The sequence below is a fragment of the Rhinolophus ferrumequinum genome, chromosome 13 (genome assembly GCF_004115265.2).
Source record: "Rhinolophus ferrumequinum isolate MPI-CBG mRhiFer1 chromosome 13, mRhiFer1_v1.p, whole genome shotgun sequence".
Classification (NCBI taxonomy): Eukaryota; Metazoa; Chordata; class Mammalia; order Chiroptera; family Rhinolophidae; genus Rhinolophus; species Rhinolophus ferrumequinum.
In genome coordinates, this window is record NC_046296.1 from 60,668,364 (window position 1) to 60,693,132 (window position 24,769).

At 39.8% G+C, this 24,769-nt stretch overlaps 1 protein-coding gene across 1 annotated transcript in view; it reads right to left on the reverse strand.

Annotated features, from left to right (window-relative positions):
• VSNL1 (visinin like 1) overlaps window positions 1-21,270 on the reverse strand; it is an 85,543-nt gene extending 64,273 nt beyond the window's left edge. The window contains exon 1 of the mRNA XM_033125466.1: window positions 20,980-21,270. The gene's annotated coding sequence lies outside the window, so the exon portion shown is untranslated. The remainder of the gene's footprint in view (window positions 1-20,979) is intronic.
• Window positions 21,271-24,769: the final 3,499 nt, after the last annotated feature.

Consider the following 24,769-nt stretch of genomic DNA (forward strand, 5'->3'; position numbering starts at 1 on the left):
CAGTTGTGTCCACAGGCTGCTAAGGTGGCATCCTCCGCCCACCTCCCTCCAGGCTGTGGGCCTTCTCAGAGCACAGGTAACATGTGCTGAAGGAGAGGAAGTGCTGCTTCTTCTGCCACCCCACGGAGTGACAAATGCTTCTGGGCCCGTGTAACTGCCACTTGAGCTGTATGTTGAGTAATACTTAGTTTGAGGGATATGTTTCCTCATCTGCTAATCTGCCGATTAGAATAAAACCATCTCTCTCCTTCCCATTCATAGAACACTTTCCCATATTGAAACCCAAAGGAAATCTCAAGGCAATCATATATTTGAACTTTCTATTTATCTCTGCCTAAGAATTTGCAGCTTCACCTATGTAACCGCTGCAGAACCCAAAGATCCACGTATAAGTACCTCACATCATGCTGTGCAGTAGTGTCACCTACAGGAAAGAGCTCAGGCCTTGGAGTTAGACAGATGAGGTGACATCTCAAGCTCTCGCACAATCTATTGGATTGTGAACTCTGGAAAGTTACCGAAGCTTCCTTACCCTTTTCATTCAACTTTAAATTGTGAGTGTTCATGACTACCTCAAAATATTAAATGAAATAATAAATCTATATAAGTGATATTTTAGCAGTAGTAATCAGGGCTTATCTTATCAAGTACTTACTATGTGTTCATGGATTATGCTTTCCATCTTTACAACAATTTTATGAAGTACATACCATTATGTCTTCATTTTACAGTCAAAGAAAATAAAGTTTAGAGAACGTAAGAAAATTGCCCAAGATTACACAGCAAGAAAATGGCGGAATTAGGATTTGAACCCTGGAAAGCTCTTAACTTATTGTTAGTTACTCTGCCTTATTAAAGGAGATGAAAAACAACAAGGTAGTTCCCAGGACAAACACTGTTTATTGCAATGTAAGGGTTACTCATTCTCCATCCTTGCCTGGGTGCTGCCCCGATCTATGCATTTCTTTACCCAAGCCAGGCAACTTACTCTGAGGACTGGTTGGTTATCTTACAACGGCTTGCTTCTGGACCCCAGAGGGTTGTGGATGCTAACTGTAAGAGCAGCGGGTTGAAGGAACTGAGAATTTTAAGGCCTGGAGAAGCAAAGACTCAAGAGAGGAAATTTGAGCTCTCCTCAAATAAGTGAAGGATTTACTGGCACAAAAATAGACTTATAGATCAGCATAAAAGAACAGAGTCTAGAAATAGATCCAGCTATACATAATTACTGAATATATGATCAAGGAAGATTTTCAGAACAAGGGGGGAAGGAAATATAATTTTGTAGGTGATGCTATCGTCACCACTTGATAGCAATTTGGTGAAAAAAGTAAGTCAGAACCACACTATATTAACGTCTTTGTAAAAATCATTAACATTTGAAACAAACAGCTTAATATAAAAATTAAGTCAAAGAAAACAATTAGAAACTAAAAATATGCTAGAAAAATGTTAATAGCCATTGTGTATGTATACACATAGCTTTATGTATAAAGCAAATGTCAGTTATTAAAGAAACCGTTAGAATCAGAAGAGAGGAATGATCACAGTGTAAATTGATAATTCATACCAGTGTAAACACAAATAATAAACCCAGAGGAACATGTTTAACCTATTTATTAAGTTTAAGTTAGACTTTCTAAACATAAAAGCAATGACGGAAACTATAGAAGATAAGATTGCTGAATATACAAATTCAAAGTTTAGAGAGTCTAAAAACACCAGAGAAAAAGGAAATACCAAAATGGGGGGAAATATGCAACATAAATGTCTTTTAAAAGATGCTTAAAAATAAATGGGAAGAGGATATAATAGAAAGCTGGGCAACAGCCATGAACAGACTATGAACAAAAGATGAAATATCAATGGCCAAGCTCAAGCTTACAAATAATCAAACATGGTAAAATTGTATGCTGGTACAACCCACTAGAAAATACTAGAAATCAAGAAGCATTAAATAGTAACACTTTTGATTCCAGGGGACGCTATCTTAAAGAAATAATCCAAGAGAAAAAAAGTTGTGCACAGGGATATATTTAATGAAATTTTATTTAACAATGGTAAAAACTCTAGAACTGAAACCATTCGCCATTGAGGGAATGGTTAGTCAATTAAGGCACGTTAACTCAGTGGAATGTAAAATTGTGAGTATTATATTGCAACATGGCAAATCGCTTATGATACGCTAAGTGGTAAAAACAGACACACAATATTCGTTATAATTACAACTATTTACTGCAAAAAATGAAGTCAGTTGTTTTCCTCTCTTCTTCTATACAAATCGACAAAAAGTGCACACTATGTGGAGAAGCCATGCTATGTATCAGGATACAAAGATGAATGAGAAGCTGCTTATTTCCTGTGGAAACCAATGACCCGATGGGAGAAACAGATAATATGTAAAAAAATTAATTAGAATTTATAATATGTAATGATAAGCACATTCCTGTAATGTACAAAATTCTATTGTAACACATTAATGTTTAAATGGTGATAGATCTCCAAAAGGTTACCGTATTAACATATTAAAATATCTTTTTGGAAAAAAAAATCTTTGTAAAATCTAATTCACCTTCCCTATTATAAAGTTGAGAAGGCTGAGGTCCAGAGAGAGTAAATATACAGATCCTAATTTAGATCAATGCTTTCCTTTTCTACATGAGAAACAGAGACCTACAGAAGACACAAGCTTTTTCTAAGAGTGTAAAAGATAGTTCTAGAGTCTTGTTTCCTGATTGCAAGTCCAATGTTCTCTTCAAAGGCAGCTTTCACCCAGACTCCAGCAACCAAAACACCATGTGGGGGACAGAAGAAACGGCCTTCTCCATTCTCTAGAGAAGCATAAGGCAGCGGAGGATATAATGGGCAGGACCTCATCTCTGTCTCAATAATTCGAGGAAGTCACGTGTTTGCAAGCCCAAGTCAGAAACTTAGGAGTCAGCATACGCTTCTCTATTTCTTGTTCCCTAGTTCTAACTAGTCAGAAACTCTGTCATGTTTAACCATGAATTCTTCTTCTGCTCTCCATCCCATCGATTCTACCTTACTTCAGACGCTCTTCTTTTTTTCTTTCGCAACAACTACAACTATCTAATTAATCTTCCTGTTTGCAGTCTCTACTTTTCAGATTTATTCTTGACATCACTGCCATACTGATTTTACTAGAGTAACTATCTGACCATTTCATGCCTCCCTGTTGCCTAAAGAAAAACTCTGAATCCCTTCATAAGATCCATAGGGGCCACCATGATGTCGGCCGTGCCTTTTTCTTCAATTTCATCCCTCACTACTCCTACCTCCGACTCTCAGACTCAAGCTCACACTGAATTTCCCGTTTCAAAAATGTCTCAATATTTTATCAGGCCTCTGTTAGCATAGTAGGCACTTGTTGAATGGAAAAATGAATGAACAAATGAGATAAAGGAGATTAATAAAGCCATTTCTGAATGACATTGATGTTTTTGGCTAATTAATCCTTTCCAGCCACGAGCTCTATGACAATGGGTTCTATGTCTGTCCTGTTCACTGTTTTATATCCAATAATTAACAGTTGAGTAAATGAATGAATGGGTGGATGAATGAATAAAACTTTGTACCAGAGATTTGTAAAGCTGTGTGGAAGGGCAGGGGAAACAATTGGCCACATCTGTGGGAATTAAGGAAAGCTTCACATGAGAAGCAACCTTTTGCAATGGATGAATGGGGATTGTCAGGTAGAAGTTAGAGACACAATGAGTGCAAACGAGCATAGCACGTTCAGGGATCAAGGAATAATAGACTACAGCTTGAAAGCCTAAGATATGCAGGATAACCTAATGGAAAGGGTTAGACTGTCATATTCAAATCCCAGAGTTCATTCTCACTCTCTGCATGACCTCAAGCAAGCTATTAAACCTCTGTTAGCTTTCATTTCCTCCTCTTAAAATAAATCATGAGGATTAAAGATGAGATAATATAGAAGAATGCTGAATATTGCATGGCAGAGAATAGGAGCTCTCCTCTTCCTCCTCTTCCCTATTTTTCCTCCTCTTCTTCTTAGTATTGTTTGGTTTGGCACAAGTATCTTGACATAAGACTAGGGGCCTCTTTCAGATCTAACTCTAAAAACCTCTGGGTGTTCTCTGTGGGCAACCAGCTCTTACCTACAAATGTCGTATCCTACTCATGCATCAGACTAAAGCAAAATAAAATCTTTTTGGTTCCAACTCAGATTAAAATAGGAAGGGCCAATGGAACTAAAATGTATTCATTTGCTAGTTAGCTTCTAAAGTTTTTATTCACTTGCTATCTACATCCAAATAATCTGGCCCCTACTGAACTCTCAATAGGGAGATCACATAATTTATTATCCGGAGAGCACACTTTGTGAAAGAAGGTGCTATTGTTTACACCAGGACCACAGGCATTATTTAGGACTATCCTGAACAAAATGGGGTGTATGGTCACCCTACCTCTCCAACTTTACCTCCTACCAATCTCCCTTATTTACAATGCTGCAGCAATACTCACTTTGTGGCTTTTTCTTTAACATAGAGTTTATTCTCACGGTAGATGCTTTGTATTCGTTTTTCTTTCTTCTTAGAACACTCTTCCCCCAACACTTTTCATGGCTGACTTCACACCCTTCGAGTTACTGCTCAAATGTTACCTTTTCATTCTTTCTGTTTAAATTATTAAAACTTCCCTCCCCTCCAACACTCTCCTAGTGATTATCCCATTACTTTGTTTTATATTCTTTGTAGCCTAAGACTATCTGAACTTCACTAATGTATTTATTAATTTATATGACTATGTATTGACTGTCATCTTTCACTAGACTGTCACCTACAAGGCAGCAGGAACCTGGCCTGTTTTGTTTACCACTGTTTATATCTAGACCTGTCCCTGGTACTGAGTAGGCACTTAATATTTGTAAAATCTTAACTTTCTATAATTTTTAAACACAAGCTACCTTTCCTGATATTGACAGCCATTGATAGTTACTATATGGATGTGCTCGTTTCATATATCAATGCAAAGAGGTTGTCTCTGCCAAATTGTTTGAAAGAAAAGTCAACTTTAAGTTACCCAAGTACCTGAGCTCAAGAAGGATATACAACAGTCAGTAGAGGTCTTAATCATTGCCAAATTCAGGGAAGAACTGAAACAAACAGCCTTAAATCAGATTAGAGGCTGTGTCAACATACATGAACCACGGTAATGTTACTGATCTCATCATTCAAACCACCATTGCTACCACCTCTAAAGCCTATGCGTCAAATGATACCTATGTGGCAATATTTAGAACGTAATCACCATAGTAATACAGTCACATAGGTATCATTATCTAAATTTCATAGATAAGATGACTCACGTAACTCAGACTATTTCGTGACAGAGCCTGATTACAAAATCCACATTTTTTCCTATGGCACTCTTCTCATCTTATTCGATCGAGATTCTTTAATCCTTTAAAACCTTATGCCAGACACAGGCCGTTGTAAGCATTTTCTTGCCATTATCGTATACTTTGGTCGCTGCTCTCTGTCAATAACAGCATGCCTGCTCCCCTTTGCCCCTCGTCCAGCTAATTCCTAGTCTTGGCATCCCCCAAATTATCCCATCTGCAATCCCCACCCTATGAATGTTTGGGTTCTGTGTGCCCCAGAGGCACTCCTGCAGCACTCTGGGCTTCTCTAATGATTGTTCTTAACAGACGGTCAATTATCTGTCTCCACCGTTGTAATGTGAGTTCTGAGGGGGCATGATCAATGTCTGTACCCCAGAGTACATAGTAAGTACTTAACATATATGTGTTGAACAAATGAAAACCACTTTACTTACAGAGGCACTTGGGCATGTTTAAAGACCCACATGTCTGTATGCCATGAAAGTGACCAAGAGTTTGAGCAGAACACCTGACACACACGTGCTTACAGATTTCTTTATCTGGAAACTGTCCCAGTGACCTCTGCATCAGACTGTGGTTCTCTTGGAGATGTACTGACATCAAAAAGCTCCGTTGTCGTCATATTAATGAACCCTTGGGAGTGATGGATCAAGTGGGAGATTCTAAAACCGGGCAGCAAGGCCCATTCTCCTCAAAGAGAAATGCAGCCACCATCGCATTCTCAAGGCCCGGGGACTGTAAAACACATTGTAACAGCAATCCCAGGAGGCTGGGTTGGAAATCTAGACCTCAGTGGATTTCCCTGGAATCTGTTACTTCAAACAGCTTAAAATATGAGTAGGTTCACATTTTCTTGCTGCATCATGTAGTTTTCTTCCATGGCACTTCATCTTATTTGTAATTTTATGCTATTTTATGATTATTTGTTTAATATCTATTTCTCTAGACTCTGATCTCTACGAGGGCAGGGATTATGGTTGTTTCAGTTCACCCTAAATATGTAGTACTAGGCAAATTATTAATATGTATTTGTTGAAAGAATGAATGGATGAAACCGAAATAATACCTCATATGAAAGCAACATAGTGAATATAAAAGCAACAAGGTGACATAAGGAGAAAGAGTAGAGATCTGTTTTGGATCTTAGAGCTATTACTTACAAACTTCTTGACTTTAGGCAAATTACTTGACCCCTGTATCAATTTCTTCATCTAAAGTAGAAATAATATTATCTCATTGAGTTGTTGTGAATATGAATGAGATGAAATGTATGTAAAGTGAAGCACCTGATAGAGTCTGCAGCACAGAGATGAGACATGCCATGAGTGTTTACAAACATTGCAGACCTCCAAAAGCATCTCTCCCTCTTTTCCCCTTTGTTTAATGAACTGTGTGGAGTTTTGGAACACCTGAACATCAAAAGGTGTAAGAATCTGTCAAAAGTGGAAATTACTCAGACGAGTAAACCCAGGCAGATGTAAGGTCTTTTTGCTCCTAAAATATCTTCCTCTTGTGGCTAGAAATTCCGTCTCTTAGACAAGCATTTGGGACCATTTGTTGTCCTTTGATTCATTCAATGCACATTTATGGAGCATCTGTGGTATGCTATGCACTGGACTTGGGAATACACTGGTGAATTACACAGATGTTCAGTCTAAGAGCATTGCTTATATTTAAATAAATCCTGGAAGGATCTAGAGGCCTTAGTTATTCACACATAGCACTGTAAACAATAATAATAACTATCTGGTATTGGACATTCACTCTATCCACATCTCTGTCCTAGGGATGCCTTGGCCACAATCTTATTTACTCTTTACAAGAACTATGCAAGACAGACTTAACGGTTTCCATTTTCAGGCAAGGAAACAGCAGCCATGCAACTAGTGAGTGGTAATGCTGGGGTCTGAATTCAGGTCTATGTGACCCTACAGTCATGCTCTTCCTTCTACCACGATGTCTGCCAGCCGGTCACTTTAATGTTCTAATTGACTTAAGAAGGATAAATTGGCCTTATTTTAGAATTCGCTTCTTTTTATTAGACTGTACCCATATAGGACTAAATATGGTTCTTATAATAACTGATATAAATGTACAGGTTCATAAATGCTGGGTTTTCACTGGCACATGGACACTGCCAGCGTCTGGTACAGAAATCTTTGAGAAATTAACATTGAAATGGAAGCCAAAGTCAGGATCCAGGAGGTTTTCTTTTAGACCAGGAGTGTCAGATTCATGGACCTTGAACCCCACAGAACCATGGATGTGTTAGTATTGTCCAGTTCCCTGGATGCCATGTTTCAAAAGGCAAAGATAGTAGGTAGGTGTCCTGCTTGGTCAGAATATCATCATTTTAACAGTCATTTAGCACCTGGCCTACTTTCGAGGCCTATAAGAGACCCAGAGATTAATAAACCCTGGGTGCGCTTTCTGGGAATTCACTGGTCAGGAAGAATTCTCGTAGAAGTGGTGGTGAAGAGGAGGACGACGGTAGTGGTAGTGGTAGTGGTAACAAGCATGATGATAAAAGCAAAGTGTGCCATGAAGACTGTAGAAACCAGTGTTCTGGGATCTCAGCCTAGATTTGGCTCACTTTCTTATTTCCTGCTTCAAAACAAAGTGACAGAAGTGATGGAATTTCAGGCAATTGCAGATAGGTTTTGATCAGAAGAGACTTTTCAGAGCTTCCAAAAGGAATGCAGCCATCTGCTCCTACAGTTGGCCCTGAAAATCACTAAGTAGTTTAGATAAATTTTCTGCAAAGTACTAAATGTTATGATTCCTCAGGCCAACTCTTCTCTAGAATCCCACCCTCTGTAGCTAAGCAGCCGTCCCAGCCTAGGTTCAAAGTAATTACTCATTCTGCTAGAGATGCCCAGAAATCTATGCCGAGGACATTGTCCAGGCCATGCGTAACGTGGTAGTGAGCTGTTGGCACAAAGGTGCTCCCCTCGGGGGTATTTAAAAAGTTAAAATGTATAAAAATAAGAGAATAGTGAGGTAAACATTGTCCATACGTATAATGGAGTGTAATGTCTTAAAATGACATTTGTGAAGAGTTTTCATTGTAAGGGTCATGTTTAAGGGAAAAAGTAGGACACAAATTTTAAATGAGTAGACTCAATTAGAAACAATATTTACAACAGAGACAAATATAACCTATAAATAGCAGACTGTAGCTGATTTTATTCTTTTTTTCTATGTCTTGCTTTCCAAATTTTCTACAATGAGTAAGTATTATTTTTACTTAGGAGAAGGTATTAACTCAGTACTTAAGAGGAGCAAATTCCCAGCTCTCAATTAAGTTCGTTTAAGAGCTATTATTGTATAAGAGTCGGGAATGGAGGGAGTGAGTATTAGTCCATGAATTACCTGGAATTGCAAAGCAGCTCTCTTTAATTCTAGTTTTTAGAGTTTTGTTCAGTTTGTAAAACTAGATAAAAAGTCCTCTGAGAGAAAAAAAAAGTAATCTCTCTCTCCTTCACTAAATGAAAAAAGAAAAATTCTGCCCTTATATGTAATCCTAGACAACAAAAAAACCGGCATATTCTCACTGTTAAAATGAGACAAACTCAGTCACCATGAAAACAATCAGTGGCGTCCAGGCTAGATCCAAATTCAGAGAAATGACGGGAATCTTGGTTCTCTACATGAGAACCAAGATCTACCACTCAGAGAAGCTGAGTGGAACACTGTATGGATTTTTAGCCTTCCTTCTATTATATCATCCCCCACCGAGTTCCCAGTCACAGAGGTATATAACTTTAGAGACCTATTACAAACATCGAGTACTCTTTAGCAGCAACCTGTGGCTGGTATTTTAGCAAGTGATTCCCACATAACATAGAAGAAGCTGCTCGTTTCACATTTTCTAAATAAGCAGGAACAAGCAAGACGAGAACATTATGTTACTGTCGTGCTATGAGCCTTTATAAATGCAGTGTTCTGAATTCAAACATTTATGTTCTAGATAAAGTCCATTATCTTCACAAATGGTTTTAGATGTAACCAATGCAGGAGATGGCATGTCAGCTACGCTCGGCTGTACACTTCTTGATTATGAATTCATGTCACTTCTCGATTTAAATTAAAAGCTTTTTGAGAACAGCAAATGCTACTTCATTATTAAAAATGGAGTGCCAATTAAATGCTAGGGTCCTGCTAGGACTTTACTATATATTATTTCTAGTTTTCACATCAATTTTGTGAGACAGGTTATAATTTATGTTTAACAAATGAGAAGACTGAGGATCAGAGAGATTACATTATTTGCCTAAGGCCACACAGCCATTAAGTGATGGAGTCAGAATTTACATTTGGTTCTGACTTACAGTCCAGTTTTATTTCCATTTTCCCATGTTGCTGATGTCTAATCTTTAGATTTAGATTATTTTATTCAGAATTTCTATTTTCTGTACTAAGACACTGAGACCCTGAGGAATGAAATGACTTGTCCAAGTTCATATAAACAAGAAAGCATACTCAAATCTGAATCAGATGAATTGCCTCTATTTGTTTTTACTTGTTACCTCTGCAACATTATATTAATCTCAGCTAACGTATCATATTTTAATTTTTTTCTGTTATTTTTAATTGACCTGAAGTTAAAAATATTGTACAATATTGTCATTTCTCTGAATTGGAGATCATTTTAAAGTCGCAAATTCCCTTCCTTTTCATGTGGGACACCATACAGAACTATACACATGCCAGTGGGGAGGATTCAGTGCCATTAGGCATTAGCCACTTTGGCACAACTGTGGTCAAATTCCCATCCAGAAACAAAATGGGAGTGATCTCAAAGTATCAGTAGCCAAAGCACTCCAAGAAGTTTCTTCAAGCTTCTTGGCCTACTATTCCATTTTTATCCCTTTTAATTTTGCTTAGGAAAGGAAATTCATTGAAGACCTATACATGCCAGAGACCGTGCTAAGCACTTTTGTAAACATTATGTTATTAATCCTCCCAATTAATCTCAGGGATATAATTTCCATTTTACAGAAGTTAGATGACTTTTTCAGAGTAACTAGGCTCCTCTTTGAAACCCTGTCTCCTTTAGCTATCCCACACTTCTCTCTAGCGAGAAGGATGTCTTACATAAATGTCTTATATAAAACAGGCGCTGTCTAATAGCCAACTGGGACGTGTAGACCTTATTTGGATCCTGATTCAGATAAACTATAACAATTCTTATGAGATTTGAACACTGACTAGGTATTTGATGATATTAAGTAAAATTTTTTTGGTAGGTAACAGTATTGTGGACGTGTTTTAAAGAGTCCTTATAGATATATATTTAAATATGTATAAATGAAACGATATAATATGTTAATTTGTTCAAACTAACCCTTTAGAGGGGGAAGGGTGGGGATAAAAAGGAAGAAAAGTGACCTTAGTTAAAGCTGGGTGATGGGTTACATGGAAGTTCATTACATTATTCTCTTCAAATGTGTCTGCTTTCCCCATTAAAAAGTTAAAAAAAAACAAACAAACACAAAAGTCTGTGTAGATTGGTAGAGAGAGCCCTGGATTTAAATAACACCTTTATCACTTAGTTATGTGACCTTGGACAAATTACTTTCTAGATATAGTTACTTAGTCATAAAATGAAGCATACCTTGCAGACACTTACCTTGCAGAGCTGTAATGTGAACTCAGGGCAGATCTGTGTGTAAATATCCACACCAGTGCCCTGTACACTCTAACTTCTTTACAACATTTAAGTTAATATTATCACAACCTCCAGTTTTATAGAAGAGCTGGCACGTACGTAAGTAATTAATATGAGTCCAGATATAATAAGAGCATTGAGAGACAACTCTTGGCTAGATGCTCCTAGGGAAGAATCAGATGTTGATAATCAGAGCTGCGGGCTGCTCACAAGGAATGATTTCCACTGTCCCTGAAGAGAAACTCTTGTCCCTGTTGTTCCTGCACTGAGCAAGCAGAGTTTGTCCAAATGGATTCTCTCTGGACACATCCCCATGTGGGTCTCTTTTGCTTCTCTCATGGGTTTCACTGCTCTTACATTGTTCAGATCTATATACATATGTTGATTCCGGGAGTGGAAGGCCCAGGAACCCTCATTAGCATAAAAAATCTTATTTCCAAAGCATCCCTGCTAGAGGAAACACACGGGCATGACCATGATGGCCCTTTTTTTCTATAGGAGTCTCTCTGGAAATTGAGATACGCTCAATACACTGAGACATGGCTGTGGGTTCAAGTTCTACAACTACAACATGCGAAATCCTGCGAGAAAAATATAGAAGATACAGGTGTATCTCAAATCTTAAATCATTTAGCTTTTCCTGCCACAATTATTTTACTTCAAAATTATTATTTTTTTCAATGTAATTGTGAAGACCTGGTTACAGCTATGATAAGTTCGTCATTCTATCCTAGGAGCTAAGGTGATGGAGGTTAGGGAATAGGAACTTATGTTAGCAGATATAACCTTGATGCAATAAACTGCACAAGATCAGTGCTTTGACTCTTAAATTATATTTTTTTAATCAAAGTTAAACTAAAATTCTAAAGTTGAATGATAATGATAAATTTCTCACCATCCCATGACACTATAATCTACAGAATATGTTCAAAGTCATCTCAATGTCACAATAACTGCTAACTAGAGAAGGTAGGTAATCTCATCTTTATTTTCACTCAAGGAAACTAAAACTCAGCAAAGTTACTTAACTTTTCCAGGACGTCACACTTGCAATGACTACAGCACAGCTGTGATGCCTAAAACACATCTACCGTAATGACTCCTCATGTTATGTACTTTGCGTTATGAAGTTCAGCTTTTGTCTTTCTAAAGCAGCTTTTCCAACTGGGTTCTTCAGAACCACAATGAGATAGTAATAAATATATATTATTTTTAACATAAATTCCCTGAACAAACATTGGAAACATAAGGTTAAGCAAAGCTAAATCGATACTGGGGTCTTTACAACAGGACCACTCGGACTTATTAATAGAAAATGTGCACGGGGAATATATAAGAATGGGATGTAGGAGGCATTATTTCCTTCAAAAATGTTCCCACAAAACTCTTTGAGAGGAAATCACTATTGGAGTGACTTAGAAATATTTCTTTAAAGAGACAAAGTCTAAAATGTCCTTACCACCAAATTTAAACCACCCTCCCTCTTCAACTCTGCCACTTCATCTAGAATGAGGAAACTTTCAATAGGTCTTCTTTTTAATGTCGTCTCATAAGCACTGATTTGTTAATAAAGCTATTTGCTCTTAAAGATTTGGCTTAAAAAAATATAAAACTATCTATGCTAGTACCTTGAATTTATTGTGTACATATCATGTACGTATGTATGTATGTATCTGTATGTATGTGCAACTTTCCCTCACCCCTGCTTTGAAATCCATTTGTTGCTCTTAGCCAATATGCATTAGTGTACACTTCTACAGACACTCAACAAATGCAGGTTCTAATAGGCTAATCTGGACTCCAACACGTTCCGTAACATGGATTGTGCTCACCACTAAGGGCTCCCTTTCTGCTATTTATTTGGTGGTACTTGATTGACATTTATACGATGGACAAAAGATATGTAAGTGATAGGCTAGACCTGCTACAAAGAAGTTAAATAAAGGTGTCATCAGAATGTTTCCCAGGCACCCAGGGCCTCGGAAGAAAAGGTAAAGGAGAGAGGATAAAGGTCAGAAGACAATTACAGGCTGGCAGGTGTTATCGGACATTATTTATGAAGAGCTCTATAAATCACTGGCGTGAGGGAGGCTTGTTCACTCACTGAATGCTAGTCATTAGAAACTTTGGCAACTTTAGTAGGAGGCACGTCTTAAATAAATGGAAGCGCTCTTCCAAAGAGATGCAGGGACACAGGTCGGAGTTAGGGCGTTGATTCAGTGAGTACACCTTTTCTAAGAGCACACTCACCATGCTGTCTGGGATGTGTGTGTGTTAGCTATTATTTACACCAGAGAATTTGAGCAAATATACTTGGAAAGAGCAGAATACTTAAAGACTAGGAGCAATGGTAAATGCAGATTGAGGAGGATAGGTAGGAGGGAAGATGGAGGCCTGGAGTGAGGGAAGAAGTATTTACTACCCACTAAGCTCTTTCAGGGGGTATATTTATAGGTATATATGGTCTTCAACAGTTTGTAAGGTAAATATATTATCCCCATTGCACAGGTAAGAAAATAAGCCCCACAATTAATTAGAACCAAAAGTCCTACCCAATTCTGTGAATCAACCAAGACTCGTATCATACAAAAGAACCTCAGGATTTAGGTGCAATTTTAATAGACTTCAAAGGGAGAAAACGATGCTCCTTTTTAACTACAGATAAGAAACACACTTGAAATCCTCTGATAAATGGGATAGGGACTAGGAGAAGGGAGAAAAGGCTCAGGAAAAGGGAAGTCTCTCAGAAAAGCTAAAGACAGTAAGGCCATTTTGGCGCGCGCGCGCGCGCGCGCGCGCGTGCGTGTGTGTGTGTGTGTGTGTGTGTGTGTGTGTGTGTGTGTGTGTAGAGGGCTGGAAACAAGTTTTCACTGCAGTAGAAAAGAGGAGTTGGGAGGTATATTTTCCTTAGCATAAAAGTCCTGGAGAAAAGAATGAAAGGGTAGATCACATAAGAGTCCTCCCACAGAAAAACACTGAAGGATTAGTCATGAAATTAGTTGGAATAATAAGGGAGGTGAGGGGAGAGTACATCAGATAACAGTCCCTTTCTTTGGAAGGTATTAAAGAATAGAAGTATTATGGTATCATATTTACACCAAACGGTAGGGATCATAAAATGTTTTTCTTGAAGTGACTCACTGGAGGCTTGATTGGGAGTCGAGGGCCACATTATTTAGCTACATTGAAAAATACTTAATAGATGACCTTAAAATGTGTTCAATAAGGAAACAAACTTAAAAATCTCCTGTTAGTTCCATATCCTGTTGTGCTCAATTTATATGGTAGGACAATGATGGTAAAGAAAAGCTATAATGAAAAGGAAATGCATTTAAAAAAAGAATAAGAGAAATGGGAAGTTTGAGGTCTCAGTGTAGGTATGTCTTCTAGAAATTCTCTCCTCTATGCATCTATACCATCTTATTTCACCTGATTTACTGGATTGCATTTATCTGTCTTCTTCATTAGCCATATAGTCCTTGAAGGCTGGGATTGTATCTCATTTAATGTTGATTCCACAGTGACTACACAGTGCTTGGCGAACCAAGTATCTATTTACTCAGTAGATACTTGTTTTCTAAGGTAGGTTAAGCACTGTTAACTGTTCACTGCTCTTAACAGCTCAATTCCTTATTCAGAGGTTCCACTATGAATGGGGTTACTACAGTTCAGAGACTAAAGGGGTTTATGAACCATTGATTTCTCATGAAAAGGATGACAACGATAATAACTATAATTTATTGCCCATTTTCAATAATGAGGCATTATATTATATTCTTTACATATATAGTCTTCTATTTTCTGTTCAAGTATCCTGTGAACTACTATTTGAAATGGAAACTGAGGCTGAGAGGTTAAACAAATTATTCAAGGTCATAAATCTAATAAACAATGGAACTGGGGATTTTTATGTAAGTGTATCTAGCTTGAAAACTCTTGGTTACATTTCCTCTCATTTCTTTTGAGCCAGTTGAAACGTTAGTGAGGGTTGAGGAATTTTCCCATTCACAAACTAAAATGAGGAAAGATTAAATGGATGGTTTTCATCTCACGCTGAGGAAAGAATACCTTTATAAACAATTTAATAGAAAAAATAATAATTTTGTATTGAATTTAAACTTATTTCACAATTTCTCTTTTATTTTTCATAAAAATTTCTATATGAGAAGAAAGCAAACATCAAGCATGTTATGTATAAATTTCAAAAATACTTGAACTTCTGCAGTAAACAAAATTGATAATTTTCCATTAACTCATGGCATCAAATGTCTAGAAATTCCAATGAACAGAAGTGGCTAATTGAGTCAGACTTTTACATTATTTGATACATTAAAAATAAAATATTATATTAATAATCATGTCAACTTAATGGGACTCCAAGGAACATTTCACTAATAATTTAAGGTTGGGTTTCAATAAATCAGAAATAAACACATTATTCACAAATTAATAAAATCAATGCAAAATATAAAATATCAGAGACTCCTGTAGTACCAAAGTCTACTATTCTAAGAAAACTTTAAGTGCAATAAACCTTCTAAAATATGAAACAACAGAAATATTAGGATCTAGTTGTTTGAATTAGAAAAACTTCACCTAAGCACATTTTATACGTTAATGATTTGCAGAAAAATCTATTTACATTCAGCCCCTCAAAAGTTCATAGTCATTCAGAGCCTAAGAGATAATAAACAAGATGCAAAGAAATGAGAAAAAAGTACATTTAAAGTGACAGACTCCTATTTTCAGAAAAATCCCTACATGAGCAAGACTAGATAAAAATAGGATTCATTCTATAGATCTATAACAATTATAAGCAAATTTAACTGATTTGTTAACTTTGCCTTTTATGAGCAATACTTCATAAAAACAAATTTTTTTTTAAATTAAGAGATACCTACTTTCTACAAAAAGTTTAGCAATTATTGTATTAGGTATATCGAGCTTGAAGGCCACTTAGTGAATGAGAGTATGCCAAGTCTCAATTGTAATTTAGAACAAAAGGAAATAGATTGTTCACCTGAAAATAACCCAACATATGGTTAGAAATGCAGTGCATTGTCTTGTAAAAATATTAACAATTGGTGATCACACAGCAGGCCATCTGTGTTAGAACTGCAGTGAAGTAAAGCAGTGGAGAATCCAGAGAAAACATAAGAATCAAGACGAATTATCTGACTTGCATGCTTTAAGTGAGCTGATCAGGGTATAGAACACCTCTTTCATGTATTCACAGGCACCTTATTATTAAAGTGTCAAATCTCTTTGAGGCTTCTCCAGTAATTTGCTATTCCATTTCCGTTTCATTCATTAAGTAGTTTAAAGCACCCCCAAGATCCCCATTCCTGAAGTCTCAATGAATCAAGCTGTGAGCAACTCAGACTATTTTGATTCATTTAAAAGAGCATAAGTTATCTTTAGAAACAAACTGTAAATGAGAAATACAGTGTCGTGGTCCCTTCACAGTGGGAAAGTGTTAAAATAATTCCATAGCTCAAGAGACCCATCATCTAAATAAGTGGTACCCATAGCTACCTACCATAGTTGAGGCTTACATTCCCTCTTTGAATTATTAATATCAATTCTTGAAAATAGATCAAAATAATTTATATCTTTACTTAGTAAGAGATAAAAGGGAGGATACTCATGTGAGTGGAGTAAAAAAGCACTCTTAAAGGTATTAATATTGTGCTTTTATATCTTTCTTGAAAATAAACTATAATTTTTAGTCTTTTCAGTGACATAAAGATGTTTAAAACAGTGTTAATTATGCACATGCTTTTAGTAGAAATGATTTATATCTTGATATAATTAGTAAGGTGCATACAAATGACTCTGGTTAGGACAAATATTTAATTGACAAATATTACAGAGTATCTACTATAGAAGACATTGTACAGATATTGTGGAAATCTGAAAAAGGTCATTAAAATCTCTGTCCTTATGGACTGTGCTTTCATACTGTAGATATGTCTTTCAGATAAAAATGTTCCTTAATATAATATATGTTTTTATGTATTGGAAGGATGGATTAGGTAATTTACGTGGATCCCATCCGACTCATATACTCCTATTGTTATATGAATGAACCCCTGGGATAGTAGAAATATCAATCATGTATTAATTTATCTCTATCATTTGATGCTTTCGGAAAATTAATGTATCTATATTTATGAAATATTTGTGAAATGGACATCATCAATTTCAACCTTAGAGTAACTGACTGTGATTCCTTCTATAAGAAGAACCTTCCTATTGTCCTAAATAATCACTAATCTTAGGAGCATAGAAATCACTCAATACAAAGAAAATGATCTTTAGAATGACATTAAAATATATTGGTTTTGTAAATTAGGAAACCATGCATTTGTTGTTGATGTTATATTGTCATCCTATTCTATGAAACTTCTCAGGGAGCTCTTCAGCAATGTTTGGAATCCATACCTATATGCAACCCAAACAGAAAACCTAGAGCTTGCTCAGGACAGCGTTTCTAATCAAATTATCCTATTACACAATGAGATTCACAGCCTTGCAAATCAAAGCAGAGCACTTAGCAGCTACAAGTCTCTGCTGCCTGCAGAGGCTACTCGGTGTTCAAATGCGTAGACATACCTGTTTCCAGAATGGGATAGCAAGGCCAGGTGACATCTGACCATACGAGTATGTGTTAGAGACAAACTCTTACCCAAGACAGAGCTCACCCCAATTCAGTAAAGATTTACGGGGAGAAGAGGAGTTCAGTTAAATTGTTAATTGGTGAATGTGTTGAGAAACTCACCACTTCCTTTCCTCAGCTTCCTCAACAACTTCCAAGAGTATTAACTACTCTTTGAAATAAGAAAGAGACTTACTCAGACTCAGTCTTTCTCAAGCCTGCCCTAATGCCTCAGCTTTTTCAGGTAAGAATTCCTGGCATTTCCCTCAAGGGGACATTTGTGGTGGTTTGGGTTATCTTTGCAAGGGCCTGGGAGATTACATTGTTGAAGAAGAAACAGGAGGGCCTGGATTCTCTATCTTTAAAAAGCCCAGAGCTTTACTGTATAGGCACTCAGGAAATTTTTATGGAAGAAAGGGAGAAATGGAGAAAGCAAGTGAGGGAGAAGAAGACAGAAAGGAGGAAAGAGAAGGGCCAATGAAGCAGGTATTACTGCCTGCGTTGCAGTCTCTGTTCAGCAAGACAGAGAAGAAAGCTGTGCAAGCGCTTTAAAAGCTCTAAAGATTTAAAAGATGCAGTGCTGGCCTCTATAGTGCCTGGTCAGGTTGAACCAGTCAAGCTCTCTTCCCTTAGTCCTCCTGCCCACCCTCCTCCCCTTCTCTGCAGGTGGCTTCATCGGGAGGATTTCCATGAAGGCCAGATTCAGGCATCTTGGATTTGAGTTCTGCCTTCTAGGAGCCATAGATGAGCTGGCAGAGCCCAGGGTGTGTTTATACTGCAGCTTCCTTAGTCCACAAGGTCCCAGTCCCTGTAGCTGCAGCAGTTCAAGGGGAGACAAGACAGCAGAAGAGTGAATTTGGTGTCTGCAGTGTCTCTGAAGGCTGGATTCTCTGAAGGATTCTGGGAATAAAGCAGGGAGGGGATGGGTGGGCCTGGGCAGTCCTCAAACAGGAGCTGACGATTCTGATTTAGCCAGTTCTCTCAAAAACCTCCAAGGATTCTGAAGAAAAGTGACTAAAGTGCAGAGAAGGCCGGAAAGGCCAGACTATGCATCTAATGAGGCGAGCTGCAACAGAAAAGAGAAAGAGACCTCACAAGAAAGGAGAAGCAGAGAAGTGCCACGGTATGTAAAGGAAACCTTGGGATTCTGGAAAGGTGTGCTGGGAGCAGAGAATCATTTATCTGAAGATTTCGGCAATGTCATTGAAGATGCTAAAAGTGCAGAGAGAAGGGAACATTTCCACTGTGCATTACTTTTTAATTGTGTATTCCATAGACTAGTAGTCCACTGACTTCTCCCTGGCTCATGGCTCTGGGACTCAATTCCTCATCTGTAAAACAAGGTGTTTGGACTAGATGCTTTCAAAAGGTTTCTGCCTGATGTGACCCTTCATAACTGCCAGCCTGTGACCCAGGGTCTCTGACACCAAACATCTATAAGCTTCATACCAGATGCCCCCTTCTTCCTCCACCCCCCATTTATCAATGCAATGTAACACCTGCACCATTCATGGAGCTGATTCCCACTCTCAGTGATGACTGGGAGTGTGGCTGAATTGTGACAAATGACTGGTCCTTCTGCCCTGGAGTAAGGAAGGGAGGAACAGAGTATGATTTATTCTTTGGGTTTCCAAGGAGAGGATATTCTCCAATTTCCTATTTCAAATCTCACCCATTGAAATAAACTATACATTCCTTGAAGGGGTTCGAAATAGTTGGACTGACTAGAAGGCCAAAGAGTCCTCCAATGATCTGCCCCACTTGGGGGAAATTTATTTCCTTTCATCCCAGACATTTTATCTGCTTTTTCCATGGAAATCCAGCACACACTGGCCATGCTTCTGTCTTGTCTGCCTGCCTCATGCCTTTCTGCCAACCTGCTTCAGTGCAGCATTTCCTGGGGTTATTAAACACCCAAGCTTAATGTGCGTGCACTCCTGAGTGAGGTGTTCAGCGGTGCAGAACCCATCCCCCACCACTCACACATGTGGGCACTTTAGATGGTAGTGGAGATAAAATGGGTTTTCACCAGAGTTTCCTTTTGTATTGGTCTCAACCTGAAATTTCTTTAAAAAAATTAATATGTAGAAATCCAGCTGCCTGGTTCCTCTTGTCTTAAAGTGGGATGTGACACACAGATAGTATACACTTGTGTTTTCTACACCCACAGCATTTCCATTGCATTTTAGTCCCCAAAATATGGACAGGAGGGCAACTCTAGAAAAATGGATTCCGACTCTCGCATCTCACAGGGCACTGATCCGTGCAGTGCAGTGCTGAGCACTGGCAAGGGGCATCACCATTTCCTCCCGTCGCCTCCTACCCCCCCCCCCCCCCCCCCCCCCCCCCCGTTCACCAGCACCTGAGTTCCACGGGGGTTGACCTTGCCAAGACCCTTCCTCTGTTTCTGGGCAAGGAACAACCCATTTCAACTCAAAACACAAAACGACCTTTTCTCCTCTAAAGAAAACACTACCGAGTGTAACACGGCTGGGTTCACATTTCCCAACCCTGCACTCCGGAATGCAAATACCGGAGGCAAAGGTAGGCAACTAGTTCGGGTCTGACGCCCTATTCAGCCGCTCTGGGTCTCAAGACTCTTCAATATACACGGCTGACTGTGCGGTTGAATATCTTTATTTTTTTCTGCCCATTCACCATCATGACGAGAAATCAAAAACGAAAAATTATCTACTCATTTCTCAATACTGAGAGAAATGTGCCCTTTTTTGCGCCTAAGCTCGGCGGTTCTAAACACTAACATCCCGCTTGGAAACCAACCTGATTTCCATATTACCTCGTCCACTCAGTTTTACTTAGCAAACACCTTCACTGCTCTTCCACGGTGAGAAAAATGGTGCACCGACCCCACGAATGACAGGTTGGTACTTGACTGCAACCGCTCAATAGTTTTATCAGCAACCGGAAAACTTCACAATCGGTCAATTAGTATTTAAATCTCTATAAGGAAATCCTCCCATTTCTAGACTTAAACTAAAAAAGCACCTCTGTTTCACCTTTCTTAAATCTAGCCTGACAACCCCCCTACACGCATATAAACACTCCTTCTTCCCCCTCCCCCATTATTCCAAAAGGCCCCTCATGAATCGCGCATTCGGATCCCCAGCATTAACCAAAGCAATTGTCACCATGCGTGTAGACGCATCTATGCAAAGTATGTGACAATAGCTAAAGCATCTCCCAGACAATTGGCTGCACTACACATGCAGAAATGCAACGAAGATTGTATTTTCCACTTACAGTTATAGCGCTGCGCACGGTCACTTAACGAAAATGATAAAACTCAACAGTTCTTTATATATATATATATAAAAATTCGGACAAACGGTTAAGCCGTCTCTGTGCGTGGTCCTCTCGCGCTTTTTTTTTCTTTTTTTTTTCCCCCTCTGGAGCTCTAGGCTGCTTGAATTCCTCTTGGGTTGCGCCTTCCAAGCCCAGCCGCGGCGGCAACACGCTTGGGTAAGTCTCTGCTGCAGATTGGGAATCCCATAGAAAACCTGGGGTCGCTGGAGCTGGATGCGCAGGCGCGCGAGCCGCTGCTCGCCAGGCACCCCCTCCCGGTTCGTCTTCCCCGCCTCTTCCAGCTCCGCAGCCCCAGCTTGGAGAGCTCCGGAGCCGGTGACCAAAAGCAGCCCGGCATTGGCGCATGCTCAGTTGAAGGAGCTCGTAGTTTCCGCGGGTGGATTCCATGTCTCCAGATTTTAGCTGAAACTCGAAAGGCAAGTAGAAAAAGGGACTCTGGCTGCCTGAGCAGCCGCACCTGGACAGGCGCGAGGGAGGACGACTTGGGCCCACCAGGCCCTACAGTTAATGAGTCTGGTGGTGAAGCCTGAGGCCAGGGACACGTGGAGCCTGCGTTTCCCGCCTCAATCAGCCCAATGGGTCCCTGGCCCACCTTTTGTCAGGCCGTAAGGTGAAGGAGAAAACTGCAGAAACCCCTTTTTCAGAAGGAAGCATTCCTGGCAAGCTATGAGCCTGTCTACGGAAGCCCTGTGAAGGAACCCTGATGAGGGGCACTTTGCTTGGGCCATTTCATCCGGGGGTCTATGTTGGGAGGACTGAGGGCCGGCCTGTAGTACCTCAGTGCCCAGGATGGTCCTGGCCCAGAAAAGCATTGAACTGTGTGTTTAAAGGAGCTGGACCCTAGGATTCTTGCCCTGTGTGACCTTAGGCAGATCATGCCAACCGTCAACACACGTTAATAAGTGCCTTCTGTATGCACTTAAATGCTGATTGAATAAGCTTTGGGTGGGATATGGAGGAGGGGACAGTGGAGGGCGAGGGAATGAACCATCCTTGGAATCTGGGGTCGAGGGCTTGAACTAAGAGATTGTATAAAACCCCCTTTTGTGTCCTTGAAGGAGGCATACATTTGTCAGTCCTCCCAGGCTCCCCACTGGCCTGCCAAAGCCTAGAAGACTTGGCAAAGAGTAGCGCCCAGTAAATGTTTGGTCTCTTCCCTACCAAGAAAGCAAGGGGAATCCACATATGTCCCCAACCAGATCAGTTTATTCAAGTGTGCATGTTTGTACTCTCATTCATTCAACAATTACTCATTGAGCACCTACCTACTGACTGTCGGGCACTGTTCTACGCTTTGGAGGTCCCGCCGTGAACATAACGCCCCAATGAGGTGTATTTTCACGGGGGAATTTTATTTCCAAGAAAGGGAAGTTCTGGGAGGGCGGTGAAGATCAGTGTTCTCCTTAAGAGAGCTTTACAATTTGCCAAGAGCCTTCACACCCCTCATCACCGGGAAAACTGCAGATTAACCTTTTGGTTCTGAGCACATCAAGACTAGAGCATCTCCCATGACAAAAGGGCTCTACAATGACAAATCTCCGCTGCCAGGGGAGAGCTGCTCTTACTTGCAAGCAGGGGTGTCCAGCTTCCCAGAACTTGAGGCAAAGACCAGGGGAAACTCGGCTGCATGAATCTGTGGCCATCAAAAGCTCGAGCTAGGTGAAGGCCTTGGGCGGTGACGCCTAATCCGCAGCTTCGCGCTCAAAGCCAACCTGGCCGGCCCAGGAACGCGTTTCCTGGGGCCAGAAGCCCCGGGAAGGTGGCGCAGAGGGGGAGAGCGCTCTCGGGACTCCCGGGACACAGCTCGCGGAGGTTCCCCTCCGGGCCGGGCTCTCCCGTCGCGAGCTGGTGGCCGCGGAAACCCGGAGCGCGGAGCCGCGCGGAGCAGGCAGGGCGCGCGGCCCCGGCGCGCTGCCGCAGCCAAGCCTGTTTGGAGCGTGCAGGACGCCAGCCCTGCGCTTTCCGGCCGCAGTGCGCAGTGCGCAGCGGGGCTCGCCCCGCCAATTCTTTCTCTTTCTCGGCATGGGGTCGGGGCAAAAGTCAGTTCTGATTTAAGTCGCTTTGGTTGGCCACGGAGACACCCTCCAAAGCTTTAAAAGTAATTTCCCGTCTTTTGTCGATTTGCTCTATTAAAGTATTTTACGGTGGGCTCTCCGGTTTCTCGCTCGCTAGCAGTCTTCGCGCGGCAATCGGCATCACCCGAAGGGCTCATGATGCCATTTCTCTGCTTGGAGAGCTGTTATCTATTCATCGCGCCCTGAAGGCTTCTTTCGCGGCAATGTTCGGTTTTAGATAACTTACTTTGAACTCGTGTTTAGGAAAAAATGGACACATACTTTTAAACCATGATCTGTTGTAAGGGAGATTTGATTTAGATGGATGTGCTTTTTGGTAAAGCAGCTTTGGCTAACTGGGCACGCAGGTTTTTTTGTTTTTAGTTATTTGCACTGAAGAGTTGTTTGACGTCTTTAATGTGCTATCTTAATCTTAACTCTTAATCTTCAGCTATTATGTAGATTTATCTTTTTAGGCACCACTATTTTGTTAAAAAATTTTTTTTGATATGTCCTTCGCTCGAGTTTTATGTGCCGCGGAAGTCACAGGAATGTCATAGATAACATACCAAAGGAATGTTGTCTTTCAGACTACATAAAGTAATTCCCGTCTTTAGGAGGGTAGAATGAATTTGAAGAGAGGAATGTGGTAGGGACACTGAAAAACAGGGGAGCTCTGTGTTTCTTTCTTTAGTCAGGTATTTGCATCTGTCACGGGTGATCCCAAAAGACCAGAGGTGCGCTGCCCTGCGCTCCTACGCGCCCTGCGGTAGAGGGACTAGAAGGCTGCACCGTGTTGAGAGAAGACTGCCACCAGCCATAACCGTTGTCCCGTCACTTAAGGCCAGGTCCCCAACACTGCAGACCCCCATGCAGTGTCAGCTTTTACACTCTGGAGATTTCTTGGGGGAAGGGAGTAAGTCGAGGAGGCGTAGGGAAGGGAGGGAAGAAGGCGCTGTAGGGAGGGAGTTGTTTTTTTTTTTTGTTTTTTTTTTTTCTGGAGTGCCTGGTAGAATCCTCACTTGCCCGGAAACAACTGAGGAGCTGTTTTTTTCTTTCCTCAGTTGCAGATTATATTTTTTTCTGAAGTATCCTTACTTCTACTACCTCACTCCTTCCCAAATTCAAACAAACAAACAAAATAAAACCAAGAACGGCTTTTTGGGCATACTCAACTTCTTTTAATATTTCCATCCACTTTAATTGTGGCATGGCCAAGTTGAAAACTGAGAATGACAGGAGAAATGCAAAATGCCAGCAGTATGACAGGTCTAAGCTTGTGGTCCTGTGAGCAAATGGTAATGTTAGTTATTAGGTAGACATGCTGTGTATAAAATATATGATCCAAGAAGGGTGGAACTTAAGGCATGGTGTCATTTAGGAAATTGGAAGAAAAACATAAGTGTTAGAAAGTGAACATTAAAATGAAAAGAGACAGGATTGGAAAAATGGATTTATACACATTTAAATTCATAAAGAATAATGACAGCAATTTTCCTGAATGAGTAAAGTGTCCTTGTTTTAAAAAGGGTATTAATCCTTACAGAGATATGTAAGGTGATTATGTTTATCCTGATTTTTATCCTATTTTTAAAATATATGGATAGACCAACAAAATAATTTCTTAAAGTCAAACAGGAAGTTATTGGATAGACCAACAAAATAAAATAATT